Source organism: Mytilus galloprovincialis, chromosome 2 (genome assembly GCF_965363235.1).
Source record: "Mytilus galloprovincialis chromosome 2, xbMytGall1.hap1.1, whole genome shotgun sequence".
In the NCBI taxonomy this organism is placed as follows: domain Eukaryota; kingdom Metazoa; phylum Mollusca; class Bivalvia; order Mytilida; family Mytilidae; genus Mytilus; species Mytilus galloprovincialis.
Window position 1 is genome coordinate 92,453,599 of NC_134839.1, and position 21,714 is coordinate 92,475,312.

The window sequence follows — 21,714 nt, forward strand, 5'->3', positions numbered from 1 at the left end:
TATGGTTGATAATCTTGCCGGGAAAGCGAGGCAGGAAATTCTTGGAAGAGGCGAATCAACCAATAAAGACCCAGAAGAAATTATAAGAATATTATTGAAAGTATTTGGGGACGGAGATAACCTTCCAATGCTCCAACAAAGATTTTATGCATATCATCAACAGGAGGAAGACCTAATATCATGCTCCTTGAATATGGTCGAGTTGTATGATAAGATCATTCAACACGATGCATCGTTTGCAGCTTGTAGAGACGCTGCTCTGAAGGGAAGATTCGCGGAATCAGTGAAGGACGAAGGGTTACGACGAGAACTTCGCTGGTTAAACATTGAGAGTCCCGCACTTAATATTTTTGAATTGAGAGACAGAGCCGTACATTGGCTAGGACGATTAGTAGCAGACAAGAAATCCACAATAAACCAGGAAGTCCAGTCGGCAAGCCTTGAAGCAGGTGATTCTACAAATTTACTTGAAGTTATCAAGAGACAAGAGGCAATGATTGAGAAACAACAACAACAAATAGACTCAATCCTATCAAAGTCTGGAAATACTACTAATAAGTACAGAAAACCTTTGCAATGTTGGACCTCCGGCTCTATCAACCATAAAAACAGAAATTGTCCACAAAGGAGAATGGAGAACTCTCGAGGCAGGGACAACGCTTTAAACGAGTAAGTCCTGTTGTGGAGAGCCACACTACAGGTACTTTCAATAAAGGCTCTTGCTTATCTAAAGCAGTAGGAATATGAAGCTAATATGGAAGTCAATGGTATAAAGATGTGCAGTTTGTTAGATACTGGAGCACAGGTGTCAACTATGACTGAATCCTTCTATAGGAACCACATGGCAGATTTGGGAGACTTGGTTGATATAACTGATATGTTACGAATATCAGCAGCAAATGGTGGAGACATACGCTACCTAGGCTATATTGAATGCAACCTGAAGGCCTTGGGATATACTTTTGAAAATATGGGATTCCTTGTAGTAAGAGATCCAAGCGAAGATACACTGAAACAGAGAAAAAGAAGAGTCCCTGGCGTAATAGGCTCCAATATTTTCAAAAGTATAGAAATTTTACCGAAAAACTGGGGAAACATTTTGGCACTTTATGAAGAAATTTACGAGAACGATTACATAGGAAAAATAAGAATACCAAATCATCATTCAATAATTATTCCAAGAGGAAGTGTACAGATTATAGAGATGCAAACGAAACCAGCTCCAAAAGGAGAAAAATTGGATTGTATAGTGGAAGAAAATACTGGATTAACTCTGCCGAATGGCTTCGTACTAGCATCTACACTAGTATCAGTGACGGATACCGGACGCATTCCCGTGCAGATATGCAATTACAGTAATATTGATATAAACTTTAGACCAAGAACATTGATTGGTACTGCAGTTAACATCACCACTCCAAGTTTTCAAATTGCTGAAATGAACACACAAACTGCATGTTCCGTCGACATCAATAGTAACGGTATATTGAAGAAAATGGAGGTTGGATCACTGACAGAAGAACAAGAACGACAAGTTAGAAACTTAATAATAAAATATAAAGACACCTTTAGTAAAAGCGAAGACGATATTGGATTTTGCGACAAAATAGAACACCACATACCGACTTCGGATAACATTCCAGTTAGGATTCCGCACAGACGCATTCCGCCAAACCAGTGGTCGGAAGTGCGAGAATACCTTCAAAATGCACTAAAGATGTGTGTTATACAAGAGTCGTCAAGTCCATATGCAGCACCTGTAGTTATTATACCAAAGAAAAATGGCAAATTAAGAATGTGTGTAGATTTCAGAGGTTTAAATGCTAAAACAAGAAAGGACGCCTATCCATTACCACGGATTGAAGAAGCGCTCGACGCACTAAATGGCGCCAAATACTTCTGCAGTCTTGATTTAGCGCATGGTTTCCATCAACTTCCGGTAGCATCAGAGGACATCGAAAAGACCGCATTTAGAGTAGGAACAGGTGGTCTTTACGAATATCTTCGTATGCCGTTTGAATTGACTGGTAGTCCTGGGACCTTCATGCGGTTGATGGATAAGATATTCGGCGACCAAAAGTTCCAGACTATCTTGACCTATCTTGATGACATACTAGTTTTTGGAAGAGATTTTAATGAAACTCTGGAACGTTTAGAAATGGTATTATCTAGACTCAAAGCCAATAATTTAAAAATCAGACCTGAGAAATGCCAGTTATTTAAAGAACAATTAAGGTACCTTGGACATCTCATCTCTGAACGTGGTATGGCTCCAGATGACGAAAAGATCAAAGCTATAACTGATTGGCAAAAACCAAAGACCGACATCGAGCTAAGAGGATTTTTAGGATTAGCAGGCTACTATAGAAGATTTGTACCACAGTTTGCTAAATTAGCAGGTCCACTCCATAATTTGTTAAAGGGAAAAGGGCAAAAACAGGAAAAAGAACCAGCCACTTGGAATTGGCGCATGGGATGAAACAAGTGACAAAGCTTTTAACGATTTGAAAACGAAACTTACAACTGCACCCATCCTAGGACATCCGGATTTTAAAAGACCGTATATACTAGAAATAGATGCTAGCTTCACAGGGCTAGGAGCAGTTCTATCACAGGAGCAAGAAAACGGACGCGTAGTCTTATGTTATGCAAGTACAGCATTACGAGAAAATGAGAGGAATATGGATAATTACAGTAGTATGAAACTTGAACTGTTAGCTTTGAAATGGGCTGTGACAGAGAAATTTCGAGACCTTTTAATTGGAGCGAATTTTACGATATTTACTGACAACAACCCCCTTAGTTATATCAATACCTCAGCAAAATTAGGTGCTACAGAAACAAGATGGGTTGCAGAACTGGCGCAGTTCAATTTTGATGTTAAGTACCGTTCTGGGAAGTCCAATACCAATGCAGATGCACTCAGTAGAAAGCCAAAACATACCCCTGAAACAGCAAGATTAGAGGAAACCACGATTTTAAAAAGTCCGAGTAGTCTTTTGCCGTCTGACTTGACTTGCGCTATCCAAAACCAGATTGCTGTAGTTTGGGAAGAGCAAATAGGAACATCTCCTTTATCATGTATACCGATAATATCGTCTGCAATACCAACTGTTCACCCAGAAGAGCAGTCAAATCTACAGAAAACCGACCCTCACATCAGAAGACTATTAATATACTGGAAAGGAGAAGAAATAGTCACCAAAAGGCAACTTTAACGAGAAGCGAAGGAAGTACGTCGGCTTGTTAATGATATAAAAACTCTGAAAGAAAAAGATGGGATAATCTATAGAGAAACTAAAGACAACAGGCAACTTCTCTTACCGTCAATGCTTAAACAAAGGGTATTAAAATCCGTGCATGATGACATGGGTCATCAAGGATTTGAAAGAACCTTCTCACTTTTGAAAACCAGGTGTTATTGGCCTTATACGTACACTGATATTGTTGATTATTGCGAGACTTGTAAGAGATGCAAAGTTGGAAAATTAGGACGAAAGGTACAAACAACCTTTTCTTCAATAATTGCCAAGAAACCACTTGAAATATTGGCAATGGATTTCACACTATTCGAAAAAGGAACTGGTGGATTTGAAAATGTCTTAGTTTTGACTGATGTATTTACAAAATTTACACAGGCGGTACCAACTAGAAACCAGAAAGCTAAAACTGTTGCGAATATTTTGCTAAAAGAGTGGATAATAAGATTTGGAATTCCACAGAGAATACACAGTGACCAGGGCAGAAGCTTTGAGAACGAAGTCATACATGAACTTTGCGATATGTATGGTGTACTGAAAACGAAAACATTACCTTATTACCCTGAAGGTAACAGTGTTTGCGAGAGGTTTAACAGGACATTGCACAATTTATTGTGTACTTTACCACAAAATAGGAAACGACGATGGCCAGAACTTCTCCCAGAACTGGTATATGCCTACAACTGCACCCCTCATGCTACAACTGGTTATTCACCCTATTTCTTATTTTTCGGAAGAGAGCCCGTGTTACCTGTAGATATGACATTGGGATTGGAAAACAAAATACACTCGTCGAGAGACGAATGGGTAACTCAGCATTTTCAAACTCTTAAGGAAGCGTTTGAAATAGCTACGGAGGAAACGGAACAGAAAGCGTTAAAGCGACAACAAAAGTTAAACGTCAATGTAAATAATAAAGAACTGCCTATTGGATACCGAATATTTCTACGTAATCACCCGAAAGGACGAGCAAAACTACAAGATGCTTGGAACGACAAACCTTATCGCATCATAGATAAGAAAGACAACATGTATAAAGTCGAACCGCTTATTGGACGTGGAGAGTCCAAGTATGTTTATCGACGAGAGATTTTAGATGCTAGATATCTAGTGAAAAACAGAAACCCTAACTTTGATCGTCCACAACCGTGTGGTCGTGTAGTGAATGAACGGTCAGAAATCGTTGATAGACAGGACAGCGATGATGAGGATTTTGTAATACTTTTACAGCATCCTCCCGTTACGACTTACGATGAGGATGGAACAAACGAAACCCTAGCTAGGACAATTGAAGTGGAACATGTTCCAGAGATTATAGACGACCGTATTGATGAAAAAATAGGGAAGCCTCTTGATATAGAATCACCGTTACCGGAATTTATTGAAAAAGAGGATGAGGAGAATTCTGAAGCATCGGACTCTCAACAAAATGACGATGTTTTATCTTCGGATACAGATAATTGCAAAAGTGAAAATCAGATTGAACAGAACATATCAGTACCAGATCCTACAATAGAGGATGATGATGATGATGATGATGATGATGACCCGCCATTGAGAAGAAGTCAAAGGACAACTGCAGGCAAACACCATAATCCATTAAACTTACCAAGATCTGTCAGCTAGAACGAGACTATACAAAGTATTAAATCTAACATCGATCCAAGCGTTTTAGCTAATATGGCACAGTCTCATTTGCTTTTGGCTCAATTTTTGAATAATTCTTTTAAAAAATAGGTTTAAATAAAGTTTCACAGTTAAAGAAGTAAAAGTAAATTTTAGCATAGCTCTTGTTTTTCGCAATTTTGTACATATTTTTATTTTTTAGTGTTATCGGGGACGTTAACACAAAGTAGGGGAGTGTGAAATAGTAATTTGGACGTCAATATTTTTTGTGTCAAATTGTACTATCTTGTTAAGCTCATAATGTTTTTACGATCATTTTATGACCGATGTGTATTAGATTTCTTGATAAGATTCACAGAATGAATTCACGTGTAAACGAATGAATTGGGGTCATGTGTGTTGTTTTAATTAGTTACCATGTAGTAGATTAAGAAATATGAGATCTGCAGACGATAATGCTAGAATCCAAACGGAAGCACATTTGAGAAATAAAATAAATTTTATTTTTTGCATTTGTATATTTAAAGAAAGTTTTTAATGAAAACGTAGATATTTGTAATTGGTTATATTCAAAAATCAATTTTTATATTAATTTTTATTAATCTTATTAATTATTTTCCCAGGTTTTAATCACGTGGGTTAAGTGAAATTTTAGAGATTTTTGGAACTTGCGGCATACGCACGCTGACTGTTCAGATATCAAGAGGTATATTTTGTCAGTAGGAAAGATTCTCATGTAAAGGTACAGAGAAATATTATTACGTAACAGAGGAAGTTCTCATTTTTGAACCTGAATTGTACCATACGCTGAGGGACTTTACTTGCTATCACGATTAAAACCATGTCAACGTAATAGTTTGTTTTTCTGCCATGAAAGATCTCACTTTCATATAAATAACGGCTAAAAGACAAACAACAATAAACAAAAAAAAAATGCTTCAAAGCATTGTTTTATTTGCATTAGTATTTTAAACAATTTGAGTCTTTGCCTCTCACAAAAACTTGAAAATGGGGCTCTTGTTGATTTCTTCAACTTGTTATGCACCTCGTCTTCTAGTGTTATTTTGACATATCATCCATAGTTCTTTCGTTTTTGTTTTAGGTGAATACTGACACTAATGTCCTAATATTGTGATACTGCTAAGAGACAATACGAATAAATAAGCCTACTCGTTAGTCGATCTGCAAGACCATTGCACTTTTACCTACATATAATACTGCATTATAACCCCTGCAATCCGTCGAGTAACAGCATTACACATTTTAAATAAAACAACACATATGCAATCATCGCGCTTTAAATAGCGTGTAAGATCATTAACTATATCAAAACACTTACCAACATAAAATTGAAAATGGAATGTGTCAAAAAACTCAAGACAACAACACGACCAAAGAGCAGATAAGAGCCGACGGCCATTGCAACGAGAAAATCCCGCACCCGGAGGCGTGCTTCAGCTGGCCTCTAAACAAAAACATATACTAGTTCAGTGATAATGGACGTCATACTAAACTCCGAAATATATAAAAGAAACTAGAATTAAAAATCACACAAGACATGCAACAAAGACCAGATGCTACTGACAGGCGCAACCATGTTCTCTGTAGTAATATTATAGGTTTCAATTAAAGAAATAGCTGTGTCACTGATTTTTGTCACCATAAATGACTTAAAACCTTTACTAAATTATTTGATCCTAGTAATTACGTTGATGTTGTTAAACGAGTCCGTAAGCTTAGATGCAATCCATCTAAACGTATCATTCCTTTTTAAAAAAAAAAATTTAAAATAATATCCTTAATAAGAGTATCGGAGTATTGTTTTATCTGTATAGACATTGATCTTATTTATTATCAATAAATCAAAAGATACTTAACTATTTAAAAGCTTACGATGTTACATTTTGTCTATACTTATATTTTGGCATAGCAAAAATTATGCTTTCCTAGACGGTTTGTGACGTCTTTACGCTTTTTATTTGATGTGCATTGATTGATAGGTTAGTCTTGGATACGTGATATTTATTAGTTGGGTTATGCTTTGAACTAGGTTTCAATAAAAAAAATGAAAAACAACACGTTTAATAATTTATTGCGTCCGAAGCGCTTTTCTGGATTTACCTTCATCAGGAACGCTGAAAGTTAAACATTTTTGTTCGAAGATAGATAAGTACCCAAAATCGTTGAAGAGCTATATGTGAAAAATACATAAAATAAATAGCCAAATTCATCTAAAGCCAACTTTGCCTGAGGGAGTTGAAACCTTAGTTTTATAAAAATTTCAAAATTTATAAACGGACAATTTTAGTAAAGTTTGTTGAATCATGTCAGTACCGAAGCACTGACTACTGAGCTGATGATACCCTCGGGGACTGATAGTCCACCAGCAGATGTATCGACCCAATGATGTAAAAAATGGAAAACAACACGTTTAATAATTTATCGCAATAATTTTTCAGCATTTTCAGAACGAAACTTTGTGTCTAAAGTCTTTTGTTGTTGTTTTTTTTTATGTAAATCTCATGAGACAAGCATTTATTTTCAATTGGCTTTTATAGTTTTTTCTTATGTTTTACTATTTAAATTTTTGTCATACGTTAAGTAGAGGATTTTGCGCTCACACGCATGTTAATGGAAGAAATGAACGAATGCATAAATAAAAAAAACCCTTGTATACCAAACAGACCAGACACATGTTTTGTCCAGATGTGAAAAAAGCACACATGATCATAAACCAGTTGCGGATTCAGGAAGAAGCACACATATGTGGAGCTACTTATATGGTTAATGCACGTACTTTTAACAAGTCTCTCTCTTACGTTGTCTTGTCGGTGCCTCCGACCAAATCCTGGGTCCGTACCTGTAAGCTAGTGACACATTTACAGTTATCATTTGGATTTATGCTTAAAGTGAATCTATGAAAATCAATGAAAAATGCCAAGATGTTATCGAATCATAAAATCACTGGACAAAACAACCAAGTAATGGCAAATAGAAAACTCACACATGCAACATTGATTGATTGAATGAAAAATCAGATAAAACAAATTCGTAACCAACAACTAACAAAATGGAGGTCACATATATTTATTGTTGTTTCTTTGGAATTAAGTCTCGTACATGAGTTTTTCACTTCTTCCTCATATAGGAAAATGATCGAATTCAAAATTGACCGCTGTTTACAGTGAAAATATTGACAAGCTTGATTGTAAAAGACTATGCTATAGAAAAAACTTTTTTTTTTTAATTTTGTCTGCTAAAGCTATGAGACAGTGTTTTTCATATCTGAACATGTACTCTTTATAACTGACAATGGGGAAGGGAGTTTAACTTCCTTGACAACACATGTTGGTCTAGTAATGGTCGATACTCTTAATGACATAGCTGTATTTAATCTATTCTTAAAAAGAAGAGTATAAGTAGATGTTCAAAGGAACCCATAGTGCTCGCCTAACATTTTTGTACAAATTTGATATAATGCTATCTCATTTTCTACATTATCTAGCAACAAGAAACATGTGGATAACAATCATCATTCAAGGACAATAAAACACATTTCTGGAGTCAAATCAGGATATATTTTCTTATTTCTAGATTGCATTTTGCTGTTCATGTATGATATTTTAAAATGTTATCTCTACTTTACGTTCAGCAAAAAAATAAAAGGCATGAACTTGACATTCAATGGCGTCTATCTGGCTTATTTGTATATCTGTTTTGCTGTTTTGGGGTTTCTTCAAAAAAGCAAAATTGCCTTTGTGTCAGATTAGCACACATGTTATCAACATGATTAGTAAAGTAAAATGTGTATTTTACGGAAACTAATTTTAAAGTAAAATCAGATAAACTCTAAATAGCAAAAATATTCAGCAATATTAGATCTGTACATTTTTTTTTTTATCCCTTTTTTTATTTATCAATACGTGACTCGGCCATAATCATCAGTCGACATTTTTATAAAAGTCAACAGATGACGGAGGACCAGTAATGAATAATCACAACGGAGAATTTTGAAAGTTAAAACAAAGTCCAAAAATACTAGTGTTTCATCAAAATGAAAAAAATGAATGAGAAAATCTATTTCTTCTTTCTTTTATCCCTTCACTCTAAAACAAATAATGATCTCATTTTCTTCTATTAAGGTGGTATGGGAGTCTAAAATAAAAATGATAGAATTTGTTCATACTTTGCCAAAACGTTGTATCTATTGATACATGTTGAAAAATATAATAAAAATGATAGGTCACCGCGCATTTTCTCAAGCTACAGGACGGGACAAAATGGCACATTTTGTATGGATTATACAGGAAAAAACACCATTTTGTGATTAGAAACTAAACAAAATGATAGAACTGTTAAATACTTCAGGAAAAGATAGCTTTCAGACACTGCTTTGAGAATATCAAAAGAAAAGATAGGGTCACCTTACTTTTTTCCGGCTAAAATACAAAATAGGAAAATTCCATACAGAATCCTTCAGAAAGTGCACTTTTTTTAGAGTTACCTCCCCTTAAAATGCCAATTTAAAAAAAATAAAAACAACCAAAAATAATAAACATTTGCAAAAATATCAATATTTAGAAGTTATATTCTTATAAATTGGTACATTTAAATGAAAATGTACATTAAACATCTGCATTCCTGCATCAAATTTTGCTAACTTGATGGAAAATCTGGACCTTTGATTCTCTGTTTTTTACAATCCAAGATGGAGGAAGACACCCATACCACCTTAAATTGAGATTCCGTTTTCTTTTTCATGTGATGCTTATAAATAAATCTTGAACAAGCATTCATTCATTCATATAGTATTTTATTGAAAGTGAAACAAGGTGAAACATTTTAATGCAAATTCATGCAGTCATAATGTCTTGTCAATTATAACATAAATAAAATCACTGATCAGTTGGAAGACAAGATGGACAACATTGTCCGTCCAGATATGTCAGTTGGAGGCCGTCATCACAACTCCATGTCGGACAGTCTACAGTGTTACATCCGGCTTCCTTAGTGTCTTGATAGCACCAACAAAAGAGGCAGGGGTTCAGCCAAACTGTATCACCATATTTAATCTCAACTTCTTTACCTTCGAATTTCGTTGAGCATGTTGCTTCTTCGGAACTTACCAGATTCAAGTAAGTGAAGGTTACAGCAAGGGTAAACAAAATAATCTTCATAGCCATTTCTAAAAAACAAAAACAAAATAATGATAGAATAGTATTAGGTCTTATAACCCAGTATTCAATACGTATACTAATATTTACTTTTCCAAGGTTTCTATTGATATTTTGATAGAACTGAAAGACTTTGATAGTTTCGAGCAAAAACCCTCGGTTAGAAGATGAAGAGCATTTGATGGATCTGAAAGATATATATACATTTGTAGTTTCAGTCGTGGATTCTTCGATCGACCTGAGATGTGAATGTTTTAGTCGTGTGTAAATTGATAGACATGGAAGATGTAAATATTTCAGTCGTGGAAACTTTGGAAGACCTGGAAATGTAGACAGTTTATGAGTCAGAATATTTATCCTCTCATACTGGATACTTAGGACTTAAAGAACAGGATTTTTTTGTTCGCAGCATAAATATGTAACTTATACTATAATTGTGTAAAGCAGGTGGTATATCTGAAAACGTTGTCGTAAATTAACGGTAATCAACTATTTCGACCAGATCGTGAAAGCAATTCAATTCAACGTCACGAAAAAAATATTTGAATTATAAAAGTTGGAAATAAGTCTGTTCAATTAATGGTCCCCTCAATAACATTATTCACTTAGGTAGAGAAAACATGCTTTTTGTTATAGAAAATTCCAAAGGCGACACATTATCCAATGCTAATCAAGAAATCATTTTAAATATAATAATGGTCACATCCCATTGTATATTTTGTCATGGTATATTTGAAACTTTTATCTTTAGTGTGTCAGATGATACAGTGAAATGTACAAGGTTTTCCCTTGAAAAGATGCAGATTAATTTTTATACGATTTTGTTAATTTTTTAATCAAAATTGGTCATGAAATATCAAGGCGTGACCAGACTTAATCACTAAGATTAGATTTCTTTTCCAATGGATATATACATGTTCTTTAATTTGTGTAGTTGAAGCCTGGTTTTACTTGATAAGTTTAAGTGCACGTTATAAATTTTAGAAGTCCTTCACGATATTTTACTCGATAAACCGAATGACAGCCAAAATACTTCCCCCGTCAAGCGAGAAATAATAATATTGATAATTATATTTATAAGTAATATCAGGCATCAGATTGTGCTCGCGCTTAAATTCAATTTTTACAGTCTCATAAGTTTAAGTGAAAATTAATTGGTACACTGTAGATTATATTTCTATACATTTAGTAAAAATATTGATTGATGATTGATTAACGTCAAACGTCAAATATAACATTATATTCCGAACGATGGCATGGAAAAGTTAAACAAATAGACTCTATATGTCTAGGCATACAAATTGAATCGTGTATTTCATGTGCTAGCTCACACAGCAACAGTTGGCCTATTTCTTGGAAATAATATAAAAAACTTACTGTGGTTTGTATTGCTGTATTATTAATGCCGATATATCTTTTGTTTTTATTAAAAAATCAAATGAATGGAGTTATGTGATAAAGTCACAATTTATATACCGGGTATATCAGTGTAAAGAACATCTGTTCAAAGCATATGCTGCCTGTCCAATTGTATGTACATAGCTAGGGGACGTGTTTTGTGTTTAATTAAACAATATCAAAGTTACTATCAATGCTGTGAGCTATATACATATGTATGCGATTCAAAATGGCACCTACAACGTAAATTTCTGTCTTTTGCATCTGTTACGGGGGTTTTGTCTTGAACCTTTGAACATTCATTAGATGAAACTAAGTTCAATTGTTCCAAAATAAATTGGACTTATCAGAGAAAATTCAAATAAAATGAATTGTGATGAATAAGAATATAAAGGTTGAATACGGAAACTTCAAATTAAAAAAAAAATAAAAAATATTACAACTAAACATAAATATTATTTATATATAAAAAAAAAATAATAAAAAGTTTATAGAGGGAGATACTACAATGTCCTTTAGCTCAGGTGGATTTTTCAACTAGAGAAGTTTCTTCTTAAGTCGATAAGTCGACTTTATTTAAAGCCAACAAAGATGCGATACATAGTTAAAGTTTGCGTCGAATCTATGAAAACGAACTGATATGAAATCCAAGAAACTTGCACTGGTTCTTCTTAAGATGGTATATGCAGATTTGCACTATATATATATATAAATGAATTTGAGTCTGCGTTTTTTTTTTTCCATAGAATATATCTTTCAGTTATAACCATAAGACGGTGTCCTAATCATATGAAGATTATTTGACGTTTCCTAAGTTTAGGAAGTGTTTGATAAACACGCACTAAGGACACATATAAAAAATGTACATGTGTCCTAGACTAATATGATCTCAATTCATGACCTATTCCTAAAAGCGCTCAGATGTGGTTAAATGTTCACAATGATGATTATGCAAGAAGAAATTTTATATGTGCACAATTTCTGAACGAAAGTTGTATAAATGTGTATTTTTTGGGGGTCATTATTGTTGTATATAAATAATAAAAAAAAATAATAGAATCATACCTTCTATTACACAGATCTCTGCAACTATGATGATATAAAATGAAACTGAATTTACCACAAATTATGAATAACAAATATTTCTATCTATATAGCCATCTTTATTGGTTATTATACGAATTATTTTTAATTTCTATCATATGTTGTAGTAATTTATAATGAAGTGACTCATAAATAATTGTACTGGTTTCTTTGTTTTGCCTATATTTCTAATTGTCAAGTTACTGATAATTTCTGATATTTGCATATTTAAACGTTACCGCTAATGTCACGCATGATTATTTTAATGTTTACAGTTACTTTCTACATACTTTTATTACTTCACTAAAATGAACCATTTTTTTTTATATCATGATGAAACACTCAATTAAAATACAGATGAGACATGCTTTATCAAAGAATTTGTTCCAGAACATTATGATTATTATTTTGAACAATGAATTTTTATACAATCTTAATTTTTCATTTGAAGTATTCCCATTAAACAGATTTGCTTCATACACACAGACCCTTTAGTGCAAAATATGAAATGAATAATATTTGTGCGCACAATTTTCAATCTTTTTCGCACTTGTAAAAAGAACACGTTGTGTGTTCAACATTTTAATGGTGCACACACACCTTTTAATCTTGTTGGTACAACTTTTAATATGTGTGCACAAGATTAAATTCTGAGCACAGAACTTGTAAAAAGTAATGCGAATTTTTTTCAAATTGTGGGCAAAATATTAAAAATTATGCGTACAAGATTTAAATTTTAGCGGAACAAGATATAAGTTGTGTGCAGAAGATTTAGGGTCGATCACACAAATTATCATACATTTGATTTTTAGCACTTAAGGGGCTCCGTAGCTTTACGACCCTATTACGTCTCACTTTGGGTTATATATATATATTTGAGGTCTGGAGCTGGCATGTCAATAACTGCTAGTAGTCCTAAGTTTGGTAATTTATGTATTATTGTCATCTTGCTTAGTTTCCTTTGTTACCTTTTTTTTATACAGAGAGATAAAAAGGGAGAGAGAAATTTATTATTATATCATTTGCGACGAGACTTAAACCTCTAGCTTGTCTAGTCTCGTGTTAAAAATGAGAATGGTAAATGGGTAATGTATAAAAGAGACAACAAAGAGCAAAAGGACACCAATAGGTCTTCAACATCGCGAGAAAATCGCGCATTCGAATGCGTGCTTCAGCTGGGCCCTAAACAAAAATATTTACCTATTCAGTGATAAAAATGTGGCGGAGTTACCCACATTTTGTAAGATCTCAACCCTCCCCCTATACCTCTAGCCAATGTAGAAAAAACAAACACACATCAATGCGTAAAGTAAAACTCTATTTAAAAGAAGACCGAGTCCGATGTCAGAAGAGGTAACAATATAAACTAAGTAAAATGACAATAATACATAAATTAACAAAGGACTACTAGCAGTTACTGACATGCCAGCCCCAGACTTAAATAAACAATCCATTTCGTAAGAGGTTTGGTATCATACCATTATATAATATACGAGAAGAACATAACCCGTATCAGGTGAATGCCGACATATTTGTGCTTTGTTAAGAATGTTGATGTTAAATACCTGACCGATAAGATGTCTGCATATTGATTTATAATAACGAATGATGTGCTTGTACCAATGAAAAAAATAGTACATGTTTTGACTAGTTTGTGATACCCTGGTGTAATAATTGTTCATTAATACATAGATTTCTTTCGTTAAAATCAAATACTAGTACGTTGTTACATACACGAGCGAATCGAACAAGTTGAAATATATAAACACCATAAGATGGTGACAAGGAAACGTCACCATCTAAAAATGTATAATTGACAATAGGAAATGAAAAATCATCTCTTTCATAAAAGTTTTGTATTAAGCTTTCCGATAAAGACACATATATCAAGATTCAGGAAAAGGCAGTGTTCATTGTAGGTATAAGCTTTATTATTTTATTTTTTAATTTTGGTTTATTTGTTTGCTTCGGAGTTTAGTGCGTCCATTTCTCTGAACTATTAGGTACAGCCCGTAACAGAGAAGTGATCGAATTGATGCTTCTTTACCGTCAAAATTAGCTACGTTATCGACAAACCTAATTGAGTAGTGACCGAACTATTGGTACTTTAACGTTAAAAAGATTGACAATGCTGACAAACTTTCATGTGTCGATAATCAAGTTTAATACCGATAATATTGAAAATAATTCTAATAATATGAAACAAAATATGTCCATGCACCATTTCGATTGGACGAAAAGTAGTCATTTCTTCAAAGTCAGAACAGAAAAAAAAGAGTTATGGAAGGACGTCTTGATAGTATTATTTCCTTTACAATTTTACCCTAAACTAAAAGAAATATACTGGTAAACAATTAAAAAGGTGTTTGATAGGAATGAAATCCTTTATTTTTTCGGACTACAATGTGTACCGTATGTGTGATGGATTTGAATTCAATCAATAACTTTGAAATGTTTTTTCATATGTATACACAAAAGGGAGGACTGGTATTTGTACTTCTGTTAGAATATGTCTACGTTCGTTTCACATGCCAAACTTTTTTCTAGTACAGTTTAAACGGGAAAATTTTGTTGAGAATTTTTTTTTAATATGACAAAATAACGAGCAAAACTATTTCTTGCAATGGCACACACAGAGAATAATTTTTTTTTTTAGTAAAAATTAAAAATCAGTAAAAAAAATTATTCTCCAAAATATACCATGGCCAGGACTTGACAGTTTTTAGCAGTGTACAAATGAAAATCGTCCGGAAAACTGCGCTTGCTGTCATTTTGAGGGATCATGCAACATTTCACCTATTACCCATAAACAACATAGGTTCTCAATTACTAAAAAAAAGTTCTAAAAGATAATTTCAAATCAGAGTAAACACATTAACTTCCTTATATCCAGTCGAATTTGTCTATAATAGGTTACACAAAGCTGGTTCTTAAAACGTTTGTATCAGGGAAAACATTTTTCTTTGACTTTTAAAACATGTAGGGGAAACGGATTTCCTAACAATTCACATATAATATTCCATATTTCTGAATTTTTGTTCGATAACGTAAATTATACGACTTTTTTTATGACTATGTGAACTTGTGCCATTTATTTTTGCTGGTCTTTAGGAAGACAATTTACAATTGTGCAGTGAATATTTAACCTTATAATTCTGTTTGGAAACAAAAATAAATTCCCAATATAATCATAAATATACATGTATTATATGTCGTGTACATGATTGGATTTTGTAGATATAACTACCGCACAGAAAAAGTATCATGGATTTCGAGGCTTTTATATTCAAGGTTTTGAATTCTACCCTTGTTGAAAACCTGTGGAGACCTCTACAGTTCCTTGAAACGTCAATTATTTTTTATAAATTGAGTGCCGTCTCCCTGAACATGCTAACACTTAAGTCATTATCTTTTCATTTTCATATTTTTTCCCTGTTTGTCTCTGTTGTCTTGATTGTTGGAACTATTAGTGGTATCTAACAATATTTATGAAAACTTTACAGAGAGACCACACTCCATCCATGAGAAAAACGGAGGGAATTTTAAAATCTAGAGGTCTCCACAAGGCTTTCAACAAGGGGGGAATCTCACTCCTTCAGAAAAGCTCTACGTGTACATACGTTTGGTCATCAAGAGATTCTGGTTTCTCTTTTTGTGTGTCGTAAACATTTAATTCGGATTTGAATTTAATTTACCGAAACATTTCCGTACATTAAAGGACGCAACAGATCGAAGTACAATTTTAAGTAGTACATAAATGTGCAATAATTCAGCTTCCTGTACATGTTCATGAAGTTCTAAATTTTGAATGTTGATTTCTTTAAAAAAAAAAAACATTTTTTTACAACAAAAATTCTCAAAATGTCCGTTAACAATGAAAAAGTTTGACCATGAAAAATCACATATCTAAGAAAAGCAGTCGTTTAATTGATTATAAGAAAGTTTCAGTATATCATGTCAAATTTCTTTGATTTGAGAGTTTTCCTGTAGTTACAAATGTAGCTCCGTGTCTGATGGTGAAATAAAAATGAATGTCTCAGAAAGTGGTGAATTAGTTTCCATAAATGACAGATGAATCGGGCCAAGCTTAGTAACTTACAGTAAACAGACTACTGTAACATTGACGCACTGGTCGAACTGTTTAAAAGATTTGTGTTTATGACCAAAAATTTATATACAACTTCATTTATAAATTAATCTGAATTTCATAGCGCGTCTTCACAATAATGAAAAATATAAAAAAAAAATCTATAACCAGCAGATCTATACTTCTATAAAGAAAGTATTCTTGTACAAAAGGGTATTTATTATAAAATGGTCCTATAACTATAGAATAGATAGTTTACCACAGAAATCTTAAACAGAAGTTTCGACAATTTTAAACAGAAGAGATTTGAAAATAAATTTAACTTTTTATAAACACTAAAATAATTTTAATACCTCGAAGGTGTAAAGAATTAACCAACAATCTCAATCTTTAAAAGTGTCTTCATTGCACTAACCGACGAGTTCATGTTTACACTTAGAAACAGTGGATGTGACTCCAATAAATTCATTATCATTGTAGTCATGAATATTTATCGCTTATATTAAATTGATAAAGATTTTTTCGAGGTCGCACCAATTGTTTCTACAGCTAAGGTGGCAGGTACCAGTTTTGGTGTACCAGAACATGTGTCCCACGCAGAAATTTTGTTATAGTTAAGCATTGAGGTATATAATTGCATCATGTGGACTAAAAAAATAAATGAATGTAAATTCTAGGCTAGTGTACTACACAAGTAAGTAGTTGCATACACAGGTTGGGGATTTCCTTCACATTAGATTGCATTAGAGCATTAGATTGGTTTCAGAGCATCACATTTTTTGCCATATTTGCAATGCATTTATAAATTTTTAAATCTCCATGCGGGACAGACACCCACATTTAAAGGTTTTCTATATATTTACACAAGCACGCACACATCTTAGTTCCTTGAAACCATACATTTTATTTGTATATAAGCTTGAATGAATTTTTAAGAAAATAAAATCATAAATCCATGAAATTCTAAAGATGTATTGTAAAATAACTGGTTTCTGTCACCTAAGTTCAGTTACTTGTAACATGATCTCGTCGATTCGCACGACGAAGCCATTGTTTATGACAGAACACACATTCTAGATTATGTATTTTTGTTTCCGTCAGTTCGAAAGTATTTGATCATTTCAACTCCTTTGTATTTCATAATATGTGTCATGAACAAAGACATATGTTCGATTGAATAATGATTTCCTCGTAACAAATGATAGAAATTTCGGAGATCCCGTATTTGATCCTTTACCGTTAAAATGAAAAGGCCAATGACAGAGGTTGATTATAAAAAATGTTTTACTGTGTTAAAAAAACTTCGACTTAAACAATGAAAACTTACACGTTGGACATGAAATATTTTGTCGATGAAGAAAATTAAATTATGTCACTTCTGAAATAAGTTTGTCGATAACGTAACTTATTCTGACGGTAAAGAAACGCGAATTCGATCACTACTCTGTTACGGGCTGTACCAGCTAGGGCCGCATCCGAGTGCAAAATGTTCTCGCTGTGTATAAGACCCATTTGTGGCCTTATCCTATCACACTCCTTTTTAGTCGGGTTGTTGCCTCACTGACAAATTTCCCGTTTCCACTATTAATATATGACTAAAAGGCCATCGTATTAATTTAATCCAAAGTTATTGCAGTAGCCTCTTGTAATTTAGAGGGTTTTGTCAATATATACATTATTGTTTCTGACAATCTAATTAAAACCCGATCCTGCATCGCTCCCATATTTCGTGTGAAATCGGGTTTTCATAATACGAATATAGTAATAAAAGCAAAGGTAAAAAGTTAGAACATAAAGTTGATAGTTGACCTTTATTGACAGCAAGGATTTCAAAAATCAATTCCAGCTTAATTGACAAGTAAAGGTTGAAAGACCTTATTTTACAACATATTCATTCAGACCAATGAAATTGATAGACTATGATCCTGATATTGATAGAACTATATTCATGATAGCCAGAATTAGATCATTCTGATTATCACAATCTGTCACCATCATCTATTGTTTTGATATATCAAATTCTCTTTAAAGCGAAATAATTACAATAAAAACCCAATAAATTGAAATAATGATTATAGAGCTAGAGGCTTTAATTGTACACGGGCGGTATAAATAACCCTTCAATTATTTGTCCAACATTTTAATCTGCATTAGTATGTGTTCATTCCTTTAGATGTAAATTCTAAACAGTGGTTCACAACCACTAACTTGATAAAGGGATTTTCATATAGTATTGCTCGAGTTTAATTTTCATTGGATGGACAGATTGGTCCATTAGTTTATAGAGTAGATGTCTGAAACAATAAAACAATAATTCATAACAGAGTCTCTGAATTCATAATAAAAAAAATTGTCTGATGCACATCGGCAATAAAAAGGACACGCACAAAGTTCCTTGTTGATAAATATTCAGTATACACTCACAAACAATACACGATGGTCTTCAAGTATGGATTTTAGGTATTGACGTTGTTTATCATTTTAACCGATTTTTAATTACGTGTTATAGTGTTCTTTATTTGTCCTTATGATTTATTACTTTTACTGTTGAGTGGTAATTTGGTTATTGCCGTTTGACGTGTCTAGGTACTTATTCGTCCTGTTCAATAATACATCGTTTGACCATAGATTGACTAAGACTTTATAAGAGTGTCGCAAAATCTTATCAAGAGGTTCTGGATCAGTTTTGGATGATGAGGGACAAACAAACAGACCGACAATCATTATCAGGTCTAGTCTATATCGTTTTGTCAATTTGATGATTTTTGCAGTAGAAAAAAGATGGTAGATATTAAGTGAAAAACGTAAAAGATTTTGCTGAAAATTAATCTGCACAATATCATTATGATTGTTTTATTGACGAAATTCTTAAACAATGTTAACAAACCAATTAGCATACTAGAATCAATACACACTAGCACTGGTCCAGACCAAATCACAAGCACATCAATCCTCTCGCGTGACACCATACGCAACAGTGATGTAGATCAAGTTTTACTTTCTTTTTGTGGTGTTTAGTTAAAACATAACATCCTTCAGACAATTAATCCATTAAGGACATAACGTACTGTGTTAAGAACTGGGACTATTTCATACATACGGACTTTTTGAAAGTGGTTTAAACGCAGACGACATGACGAACGTAATGATATTTTTTTTTCACGGCAGCATGCCTACATTTACACAAGAGAGTGATGATGGGGGTCCTTCATTTCTGAATTCTTCTTTAAACTAATTCTTTATATTACCCGTTATCATGGTTATTGTCTAGGTGAACTATTTTATTCTCTATTTAATATTATTTTGGTCAATTTTTCTCTATTTTGGTCAATTTTTCTCTATTTTGGTCAATTTTTCTCTATTTTGTCCTTTATTCTGCCTTTTGTGCCTATTATTCTCTCTCATGTAAAATGCATGATAGATGTTTATTTATTTGTATCCATCTGATGAGTTTAGCCTCTTTTCAACTGATTTTTATGTTTCGTTCTTACTGTTACAGCACTGTCCCAAGTTAGGGGAAGTTAGAATCCTGCTTAGATGTTTAACCCCGCCACATTCTGTATGTACATGTATGTGCCTGTTCAAAGCCAGGAGCCTGTTAGTCAGTGGTTTTATATCGTCTTTTGCTGTGTTACATATTTGTTTTTGTTTATTTTTTGTACATACATTATGTCGTTATTTTTCTCGTCATTTTATAGCAGAATATTCTGTATGGGCTTTGCTCATTGTTGAAGGCCACACGACGACTTATACAGTTGTAAATTTCTGTGTGAAGAGTTGTCTCAATGGTAATCATACCACATCTTTTTCATATTCATCCAGACCCTATGATAACCATGACATCACAGTTCGATTATCAACATCTTGCGTTTTGTATACAGAGCATTCTATTAACGTCTTACTTTTTTCAATCTCATTTCAAACTGATATGGTTACATTAAGTCCAAAAAAGCTTTTGAATTTGTAATCAAAAGACTTCCATTTCTTTTTCTTTTAAAAATCCATAAAAAATGAAATGATATTTCGGCTATAGAACTACTTGATTAAACATTTATCTTCCTTTAAGTACAGTTATCACAATTTACGAACAGATAATTCATCATAACTATGCTTCATATAATTGACCCGAATACCAAATGACTGACTGATAGATGGATTTCACCTTATGGGACTGAAGTCTACAAGCAGTAGTACCAACCCAGTGACAGGTTTGATATTAATGCTAGTGCTACATTTGTATTTGTTTACAGTAACACAATGAACATGATTTCAGTGATTTACGATAACTGCTGTGAAATAGCATGGTAAATATCATTTCGTCATGACTTGATTGACCATAAGGGACTATGTATGACATTGATCATTAATTGGAACATCCGATCATTGTTAATCATACATTTATGAATTGGTTTGTCCTTTCACAGAATATAGCTGATGAAATGTGTTCATCAGATATTGATATCGATAAAAATTCAACAATAAATTTCTAAAAGAAATAATTCCTTTACCTTCTGGTCAACATCCCACACTATTTACACATGAAAGAACTGACTATTAATCTAAATATCGTTATAGATATATTCATGTTAATATTAGCATCCCACACTATTTACACATGAAAGAACTGACTATTAATCTAAATATCGTTATAAATATATTCATGTTAATAATAGAAGCAATGTATCAATTTAGCCAATACTGTTGTCTCAACTTTGTTTTATCATCCTAAAGTAGATAAGCAAACACGTGTAGGTGTTTTGTAATCCTAGAGCACATAAGCTAGTATGTATAGGTGTTTTGTAATCTTAGAGAAGGTAAGCTAGTACGTGTAGATGTTTGTAATCCTAGAGCAGATAAGCTAGTATGTATAGGTGTTTTTTTTAACCCTAGATCAGGTAAGTTAGTATGTGTAGGTGTTTTTTTAACCCTAGAGCAGATAATCTAGTATGCATAGGTGTTTTGTAATCCTAGAGCAGATCAGCTAGTATGTATAGGTGTTTTGTAATCCTAGAGCAGATAAGCTAGTATGTATAGGTGTTTTGTAATCCTGGAGCAGGTAAGCTATTATGTGTAGGTGTTTTGTAAT

The 21,714-nt window shown here is 33.2% G+C and overlaps 1 long non-coding RNA gene across 1 annotated transcript; it reads right to left on the reverse strand.

Annotated features, from left to right (window-relative positions):
• Positions 1-9,682: 9,682 nt before the first annotated feature.
• Positions 9,683-11,733, reverse strand: LOC143062455 (uncharacterized). The gene is made up of 2 exons (XR_012974759.1): positions 11,438-11,733; positions 9,683-10,071 (listed from the first exon to the last, which is right to left on the reverse strand). It is a non-coding gene; the product is annotated as an uncharacterized LOC143062455 (long non-coding RNA).
• Positions 11,734-21,714: the final 9,981 nt, after the last annotated feature.